This window comes from Malus domestica, chromosome 11, assembly GCF_042453785.1.
Source record: "Malus domestica chromosome 11, GDT2T_hap1".
In the NCBI taxonomy this organism is placed as follows: Eukaryota; Viridiplantae; Streptophyta; class Magnoliopsida; order Rosales; family Rosaceae; genus Malus; species Malus domestica.
This window is the reverse complement of record NC_091671.1, coordinates 5,355,647-5,365,786: the sequence shown is the minus strand read 5'-3', so window position 1 is coordinate 5,365,786 and position 10,140 is coordinate 5,355,647. Positions and strand designations below refer to the sequence as shown.

Genomic DNA, 10,140 nt, shown 5'->3' with positions numbered 1-10,140 from the left:
TTCCTGCTTTGATACCATGTTGAATTTTTTATGTGTATTTCATATCAAAACAATTACAAGATGAAACATTATATAGGAAAAGAAAGAGAACATAAGCCTAACTTGCCTAACTTGCCTAACTTGCCTAATTTCCTAACTTGCCTAACTTGCCTAATTTACACAAAGAAGGTTGACTAGCCTAACTTCACTAGTCATCCAACATGTTTATTTCATGCATGCATTTTAACAAAAGATATGACTTGCATGCATTCCAACATAGACTTTTGCAATTGTCAGAAGTGATAGAAAGTACACCTCGACGATAAGCTTTAGACTTTAAGTTCAAATGGCGAAGATTACTGCCCAGTACCTCTATTTTACAGTTTGCACCCTCAGCCCTCCATAATCAAACTTTCCTTCTTGGTGATAAATTGCACAAAGTCATGTATAATGTCATGCATTTTACAACCTATTATTGTACCAGTGTCAAGGTGTTTTTCAAAATCTTGAAAAAAAGACCGCACAACTAAATTATCAAAAACAACTTGACCGATTTTTCCTTTATCTTTATTCTCCCTGGAATTAAGATAATCTTGTGTCATCCAAAGATTAATCAACTCATCCCTACTAAACTCGTAATCTTTTGGGAAAATAGCACAATATAGAAGGCAACATCTATTTCTTGAGGCCAAATCATAGTAACTTAGAATGGCGGGAAAACTTCTTGCTCCACTTCTTCCCAATCCTATATTTTACTATTCAGAACGTCCAACCATTCAATCCTGGTTGTCTTATTGCACATCATACTACCTAAAGTCTTTGCAACAAGTGGCAAACCCTTGCACTTTTTTACAATTTCCCTACTGATATCTCCAAACACCTCAGACTCGTCTACTTCTGTGTTAGAAAATGCCATGTGATTGAAGATTGACAAACAATTTTCTTCACTCAACTCTGCAAGATTGATCATGTGAGAGGTTGCTGTCATCATACTAGTAACATTTTGTTTTCGAGTGGTTACTAGTAATCTACTGCCCTCAGCCCCATTTTGCATCAATGGAATCCTTAATTGATCCCACTTTTTGAAGTCGTCGTTCCACACATCATCCAACACAAGAAGAAATTTTACCCCCTTAATGGATCCTAAGATAGATTCTAAGACATGATCCAACCCAATTGAACTTGAGGAGGCATCACCACTAATCTCTTTGGCAATCTTTATCTCATCGAAAGGTTCTGACACACAAACCCATTTTCTCTTTTAAAAATGAGCTTCAACAGTGGCATCATTACAGGCTAACTGAGCCAAAGTTGTCTTTCCCATGCCTTCCATCCCTACAATAGGGATGATGAGGAGCCTCATCCCTTCTTCACTAGCATCACTCACCAACTTCCTTATCAAACTATCTTTTTCCTTTTCTCGACCAAATATCTCAAACATATCGACAAAAGACGAAGTTTGCTGTTCTTTCAGTGATTTGAAAATTATACATTTTTCTTTGCTTATAAATCCCAGCTAACTGCTCATTTAGATCTTTTATCTTGAGAGCATTTACGACGAATAATTATCTTGCCGACTTGGCCAAGACAAAAACAACGAGCGAAGATAGCGAAACTTACCTTCCTCTGAGGAGTAATATGAGTTGCACCTTGTCTTTCTTGTTTCTTAAATTCTTGTCTCAGGATGTCCGTGTTCCACTCATCCACCACATCCACCATCTCGTACGATATTTCCTTCAGGTTATCCAGCCAGTTTTGCACGTTGACCTCCTTCATTTGCCTTCGCTCTGCATCCTCAAGCACAGATTCAATAGCTTTGAGGTTGTCAGCGAATTCTTCAACTTCTTTCTTAATGTTCAGAACGAGTATCACCTCGTCTGCTACATATTGATAAGTTGTTGAAGCCAAGTTTTCTAGTAGAATGGAAATGAGCGCATCGGCCATTTTCAGGGTTAGAAACTTAGAAATCGGTTGAGAGTAGAGAGGAAGAAAAAGTCAGCCGTGTAGGAAAGTATATATGAAGATAAACTTAATGATGCAGGATGGTTGTGCGATTGCTTGTCTACTTTGCTAGTTTATATAGACGGTGGACACCTTTGTTTTCTTGCTTGCTTTCTACAAAGCAAGATTCTTTGCTCTTATTACCAAAAAGATTTGCCTTGATGCTGCTGTTTGCTCTCCTTGGATGAAAGGAATAACAAATTTCGAGGGGTGAATCTATAGTGGCTGTGTCGGCAACAGTGCCGGAGCCAAGATTTCTTGTGAGGAGGGGCCTCAAACAAGTATAGAAGAAGAAAAAACGAATAGTGGTTATAAAATTACTAATGCAAAACATCATAATAGTTATCCAAATAATTAAGTAGTCAAAATTAACATATGCATAGATAATTTTATCTATCCATAGTAATCAAAATTATTCTTGACGAATTGCAATGAAAAAGTTGCATAATGTCATCTATAGTATTTAAATAATTATTAAACTGAATAGAGAGAAGTACGAAAATCTTTGCAAACCCTAAACTCAAGTAAGAGGTGGGATAGAATAGAAACAAATGTTTTATAATGAATAATAGAGTATTACAAACCTTTTTGTTCTTTATTCAATAAATTTGGGATTTAGAATGGCTAAATATATGAAATTCAATAAGAAAAGGTAAAAACTCTCCCCATGCATAAGTGAAAGACGATTTTATTTTAATTAAAAGTGAATGATGGGCTTTAATTTAATGTTATTGATTTGTGAGAGAATTGTGCTATCCACACACCTCTTTTTGCTTTCCATACACCCTTTCAATTTGCGATCATCTGATTGAATAAATTGAATATCGAATAACATAAATTAACAAGAATGTGTTAAAGGTAAAAAAAATGTATGCATATAGCACTACTCCTTGTGATAAATGACTATTTAAAATATATACTTATTTTTGGGATGGTATCTATGAGATGAAAAATAGATAATGATTGAATTTGTTTTAGTTGTTGAGAAGGGCTGCAAAGCAATAGAAATAGGTGTAGTAGACTAATCTTATTTTTTAAGTGAGAGTAGGCTTAGGACTATTGTAGTCCTTAACTGCCTCCGCCACTGGTCGGCAAGCAGACTAATTTTTTTTTAGAACGTAAACCTTCTTCTCAGAATCTCATATAAACGAACATGATGGATTACGAATCAATCCTCAATGACAGAAGCAAGCATATATGTCACGGTGAAGCGGAATTTGGCATTCGTGCCCCTGTTCTCTTAGGTAATTATTTTTTTGAAAAAAAAAATTATATTAGATCTCAAGCTACTAATGTTCAAAACCATTTGTCTATTCAATTATATCGATGAAATTTCGTTGTTTCTTATAGAACAAGTGTTGGTCAATTTCATTGTTTGTTGCAAAAATTCAATTTAATCCAAGACCATTTGCTTATTTAATTATCACGATAAAATTCCATCCAAACCGTCTATGGTGACTTGTTAAGTTTCTTTGATTTTATAAAGCAAGATTCTTTGATTTACCAAGATTTTGCCTTGATTTACCAAGATTTTGCCTTGATGCCTATCCAGCAAGCAAGCTCATTTCTTTAGAGCGCAAATCACCTTCTCAAAATCTGAATATCTTTCTCGAGTTGAGACTTCCTACCGGGAATTAATCCTTTCGTTTGGGTGTTCATTTGTTGAATTACAAATCTAAATCAATGATAGTACCGCTAAAAATACGGTGTAGATTCTCAAAAAATCTCTACTGTAGTCGAGTGAATGCATTACACAAAATCATTGGATTTGTATGTTCGCTAGAACATCCCTTCATAAACAATTTTGGATAAATAACCATAACAAGGGCTGAAGTTCAACCTAAGCACAAAACATTTGTATCAGCGCAGGGCACTTCTGCTGAATTGTCATATTTTGAGTGTCCGCAAAACTGGGGCAGCACAGGCAACGCGCTCAAACTCAATCAAGTCTATCCAAAAACTTCTCTATCGGCACCGAAAATGCAGCAAAGCCAGCACAACCAACACAGGCTGCTTGCGGACCAGCTACAACAGGACAACATAAAGAGGCGTAAGGGTCTAATCTTAACATGGACCATGATGAGAATAACACCTACAAGGCCGGTACTTGTCCGGTTTACTCTTCTTTCACCCATGTTATATCACGTGTCTTTTAGGGCAAGGGTCGCCCTCAAAGCCTTGTATATCAATAAAGAAACGATGATAACTGATGGAGAAAGTTGGTTACCTTTGGCTGACAGTGCACCTCCAGTTATACATCCAACAACAACTGTATTTGTTGTGTCATGTTTAGCCCGTGCCTGAAAACAATAATCCAGAATTAGTCCCTATAGCAAAGAAATTAAACCTCATCGATCAAATAAAATTTACGATCATGAATTTTGACATATCCAGAATACCTTTTCAACAACACACTCGGCAGCTGAGAAAACCAATCCCATAACTGCAAATGCTTTTTCAGAACTCCAACTCCTCCGGCCCATCGACTTTGCTTGCTAAATGAATTGTCGTTTACCAGTCATTTCGTCTTGCATTATACGGGTGTCTAACGCTCCGAGAAGCAAACCCATCATCAACCCAAGCCCACAACCTATGAAATTTCCAAAGCTTATAGAATTAACAATCAACATCTGTTTAGTGTTAAGTTCTATACAAAAGTACATGGAAAAACTCTAGTTGATAGACTTAAAAGCTCTTCTGGGAAAGCACTTCCAAGTGCTTTTCCGGGCCAAAATCAATGTAAACAACAATGTAACCTTCTGGTAGAGTTTGCTATATAGAGCAAACCCCAATACTCACTTAAAAGTAACGAAATTTAGACTATATCTATCACAACCTTACTAATACACCAATCTTCTGCACTTTCTGAACCCCACAACAATACAATTCTGAGACCACATACAAACAAAAAGACAGTAACTTCCCAAAGTTTTCTCGGCAACCAAACAGAAATAAAGGGAAAAAAAACCAACACTAAAAAAAAAGACTTACTTTTTCCCACATTTTCTCGGCAACCAAACAAAGAGAGGAAAACAAACAAAAACCCATGTGAGAGAATCCAAAAATTAAGCAAATGAAAGAACTTTAACCATACCCATAACTCCACTAACGACGCTACGGACAGCGCAGTTGTTCCAAATGTCTTGACCGTGCATCTCCTCCACCGTCGGCAGCCGAACTGGCTCAATCGGAGGCTTCTCGACCTCTCTCGAGGCTGTAGATTCGTTCTCCGGATTCGAGGCCATTGAGGTAAGGCTTGTTGTGCTAGGATAGCACCAAACCTTTTAGAACCAACTCTTTTGAACCCACAGGAAATATATCAAATGAAATGCAAGAACAAAATATTAAAGACACCAAGATTTTAACGAGGTTCCTCAACAGTCAGTGTAACTGGAGTACGTCCTCGGAGCAGTAGGAGCTCACCCAATAATCCACTATCAACCAAATGGGAGTTTACAAAGTGTTGGTAATCTCACAACCCAAATAACCCAATACACCCAATAACTCTCACACACTAAAGAAACAAATAGAGAAAGAAATATAGTGATTAATTTCTTCTCTATACAAAGCTCAAAGCTATTACAACAATAAAACTTTGATGGAGTGAGAACTAACCAAGAAAGAAAATCACCTTTATTTCTTATATGAGAGCTGCGTACCTCTCTTCTTCTTTCTGCTGCTCCCTTCTAATTTTTTCTTCTATGCGACAACCTTTTTCCCACACCAAAAGGCAGCTATTGCTGCTAGTTAAAAAACCCCAAGAGTCCCGTGACTTCTCACATGGACCAAAGAAAAAACTTTAGACAAATTTCACTTTTCTTTTCCCCAAAACAAGGAAACATAATCATGTTGTCCTTTCCCTTTTTTTTCTTTTGGTTTGTTTATTAGGAAAGGTGATGGCCACTTGGCCACAATTCAACAATTTCCACCTTGGCCAAGTTCCGAAAACGCCATGATAAGCCAACCAACACAATTGACCCAAAAAATCACTCCCAAACACTAGCAAGAGAACAATTCATGCCGAGCCAAATGCTCCAAAACTCCTACTGCTCAACGCCTTCTTTATATAGGCATAATGTGAGCCAAGTTCAAACAGTGAACAAACTTGGCTACACCAACAACCTTAGTCAACATATCAGCATGGTTGTCTTTAGTTGGAATCTTCTGGAGAATGATTTCCCCTTCACTAACAATTTCACGAACAAAGTGATAACGCACATTTATGTGCTTGGTCCTCGCATGATGAACCTGATATTTAGCCAAATAAATGGCACTTTGACTATCACAATGTACCTCCACCTGCTTCTGATCAACCCCCAAATCTCTAATCAGCCCATGTATCCAAATGGCCTCCTTTATAGCTTCAGCAACTGCCATATATTCAGCCTTTGTAGTAGACAAGGCAACAGACGACTGCAAAATGGACCTCCAACAAACTGGCCATTTAGCCATAGTAAACACATAGCCTGTAGTAGACTTCCTTCCATCCAGATCACCTGCATAATCTGAATCAACATAACCAACTGCAAAATGACCAATACCAGAGTCATCCCTCTCAAAGCATAAACCAACATCTCGAGTACCATGGAGATATCTCAATATCCACTTAGCTGTTTGCCAATGCTTTTTACCTGGATTATGCATATATCGACTCACCATGCCAATTGCATGAGTAATATCCGGTCTAGAGCATACCATTGCATACATCAAACTACCAACCAAATTTGCATATGGTATACTTTTCATTTGCAGCTTCTCTTTATCATTTTTAGGACATTGTAGAGAACTCAATTTAAAATGAGGAGCCAAAGGAATACTAACCGGTTTGGTTGAATCATGAACTCCAAACTTCTGAATCAACTTCTCAAGGTATTGTCTTTGATTCAAACTGACCAAACCCTTCTCTCTATCTCTAGTGATCTCCATGCCAAGGATCTTCTTCGCTTCACCAAGATCCTTCATCTCAAACTCATTCTTCATTTGCTTCATCAATTTTTCAATCTCTTCAACATTCTTTGAGGCAATCAACATATCATCAACATATATCAACAAATAAATGAAAGACCCATCTTTCAACTTCTTGAAGTACACACAATGATCATATTGACTTCTAGAATAATTTTGGCCTCTCATAAATTTATCAAACCTCAAATACCATTGCCTTGGAGATTGCTTCAAGCCACAAAGCGATTTCTTCAATTTGCAAAACAAATTTTCCTTCCCTTTCACTATATACCCATCCGGTTGACACATATAGATCTCTTCATTCAAATCACCATGTAGGAAAGTCGTCTTCACATCAAGTTGCACAAGCTCAAGATCATAATGTGCAACAAGAGCTAACATAATACGAATTGAGGAGTGTTTCACAACCGGAGAAAAAATTTCATTGTAATCAATGCCCTCCTTTTGTGCATACCCTTTAGCAACTAATCTTGCTTTGAATCTCACATTGTTTTTCTCATCAGCATCTTCCTTCTTGGCATACACCCATTTGCAACCAATAGCTTTCTTGCCCTTAGGTAATTTAGCTAACTCCCAAGTCTTGTTCTTCAAGAGAGAATTCATCTCATCACCCATGGCATTGCACCACCTCTCATTCTCCTCACTCTCAATGGCTTCCTCGATATTGGATGGAATCTCATCAGTGATAATAGGAAGAGCAAAATAAACATAGTCACTATACCGAGCTGGCTTGGTAATTTGTCTCTTTCCTCTGTTCTTGGCAATAGACTCTTGAGGTGAAACTTGCTCTTCAACTTGAATAGAATCTTCAAGTTCAACTTCTTCAACATCCTCATGGTCTCCAACTTCTTCACTTGTAGTGGCTTCGACATCAACGGAAATAGGATTTGAAGTACCAGATGCAACTTTCTCAAGCTCCACCTGTTGGACATCTTTCACATTCTTCTCAGAGTCTTTGAACATACTTTCTTCATCAAATGTCACATCTCTGCTAATTACAAGTTTTTTCATCTCTGGGCACCACAACCTGTAACCTTTAACACCACTACTAAAACCAAGAAAGATAGCCTTTTTGGCTCTAGGATCAAGTTTATTTTCAGTCACATGAAAATAAGCAGGTGAACCAAAAATACGGATATAGTCATAATCAGAAGAACTTTTTCCAGTCCATACCTCCATTGGTGTCTTACCCTGAACAGCAGCTGAGGGTAACCGGTTGATGATGTGACATGCATAATTAACTGCCTCTGCCCAAAATGACTTGCTTAAACCCGACTGAGACAACATACATCTAACCTTCTCAAGCAAGGTTCGATTCAATATTTCTGCAACTCCATTTTGTTGTGGAGTTCCCCGAACACTGAAATGTCTCACAATTCCTTCCTCTTTGCAAACTTTAAAGAAAGGATCGGATGTGTATTCACCACCATTATCCGATCTCAAAATCTTAATCTTTCTCCCAGTCTGGTTCTCAACTATTTTCTTCCAACCCAAGAAAATGCTCAACACCTTACTCTTGTGCTTCATAGTGTAGACCCAAGACCTTCTTGAATAATCATCAACAAAGGTCACGAACCAATGTCTACCACTCAAAGAGGGAGTCTTTGTAGGACCCCAAACATCCGAATACACATAATCAAGAATGCCCTTCGTCTGATGTACAGCAGTACCAAACTTCACTCTAGTTTGCTTCCCCAAGACACAATGCTCGCAGAAATCAAGTTTACAAGTCATGGCACCTTTTATAAGACCTTGTTTCACAAGCCCTTGTAGAGCTTTCTCACCGGCATGGCCTAATCTCATATGCCACAGTCTAGTAGTATCTGAATCAGATGTGCCCATATTTTCAGAGACTACAGATGCTTCACCTGTCACAGTGCTTCCCTGCAATAAATACAAATGGCCACATCGAGGAGCTTTCATCATAACAAGTGCACCATAAGTAACTTTCAATGTCTGTCCATCTGAATGAAACCTGAAGCCCTTGGATTCCAAAGTACCCAAAGAAATAAGATTTTCTTCAAATTCGGTACATACCGAACACCTGTCAACTCTTTAACCATGCCATCATGCAACTTCAAACGAACTGTACCAATTCCTTTTGTTGTGCAAGGATTGTCATCTCCCATGAACACACCACCACCATCAAACTCTTTCAAGCTTGAAAACCAATCCTTGTGAGGAGTCATATAATGAGTACAACCCGTATCCAACACCCACTTAGTAGCACAATCAAATGATGAGGAAGTGGTTAAAGCAAAATCAGAAAAATCTATTTCAACCTCAGCAACATTAGCTTCAGAACTTTCTTTGCCTTTGGTCTTCAATTTAGGACAATCTTTCTTCCAATGGCCCTTATTACGACAAAAGGCACATTCATCCTTTTCCAAAGGTTTTCTACCTTTAGAGTTTCCTCTAGGTCGAGACTGTGATTTTTTCCTACTAGAAGATGATCTTCTCTCCGATGATCTACCTCTAACAAATAAAGCTTCAGAGTTACTATCATGGGTTTTATCTCTATGCCTCATTTCATAATTCATCAAGGCATTTGACACATCTTCAAATTTCACAGTTTCTTTACCATGCATAATAGTGGTAACAAAATGCTCATAAGAGTCCGGCAAGGAATTCAACAATATTAAGGCCTTGTCTTCATCCTTAATATCCTCATCTAAATTTAATAAGTCGGCAATCAACTTATTAAAAGCATCAAGGTGTCTAATCATTTTCGTACCTTCTTTGTATTGGAAGCGGTAGAGCTTTTTCTTCAAGTGTAGCCGGTTCTCTGCACTTTTCGTCATATACTTGTCTTCCAATTTTTGCCACAACACACTTGCTAATGTCTCCCGCATCACAAAATACTTCTGAGTTTTTGCAAGACACAACCAAATTGAAGAGCAAGCCCACAAATTTAATTTCTCCCATTCCGGCTTCGACATAGCTTCCGGCTTCTCTCCCAAAGCGGCAAGTAGATCTTGTTGAGCCAACACATCTTTGACCTCACATTGCCACATCCCGAAGTTGTTTGTGCCATCAAACTTTTTCACTTCGAACTTTGCATTTTGCACCGTAGTTCTTGCAAACCCGGAGCTGCTTCCAAAAGGATTTTCATCTTGCCCGTCTGACATCTTTGGCAACTAGACAGTACCCAAGAGCAACCAGTGCTCTGATACCAATTGTTGTGCTAGGATAGCA

The 10,140-nt window shown here is 38.1% G+C and overlaps 2 pseudogenes; both read right to left on the bottom strand.

The window, feature by feature from the left end:
* Positions 1-724: 724 nt before the first annotated feature.
* LOC114819698 (putative disease resistance protein RGA3) lies at positions 725-1,923 on the bottom strand (annotated as a pseudogene).
* A 1,807-nt stretch (positions 1,924-3,730) lies between these two features.
* Positions 3,731-5,373, bottom strand: LOC103412916 (mitochondrial import inner membrane translocase subunit TIM22-4-like; annotated as a pseudogene).
* Between the last annotated feature and the right edge of the window lie 4,767 nt (positions 5,374-10,140).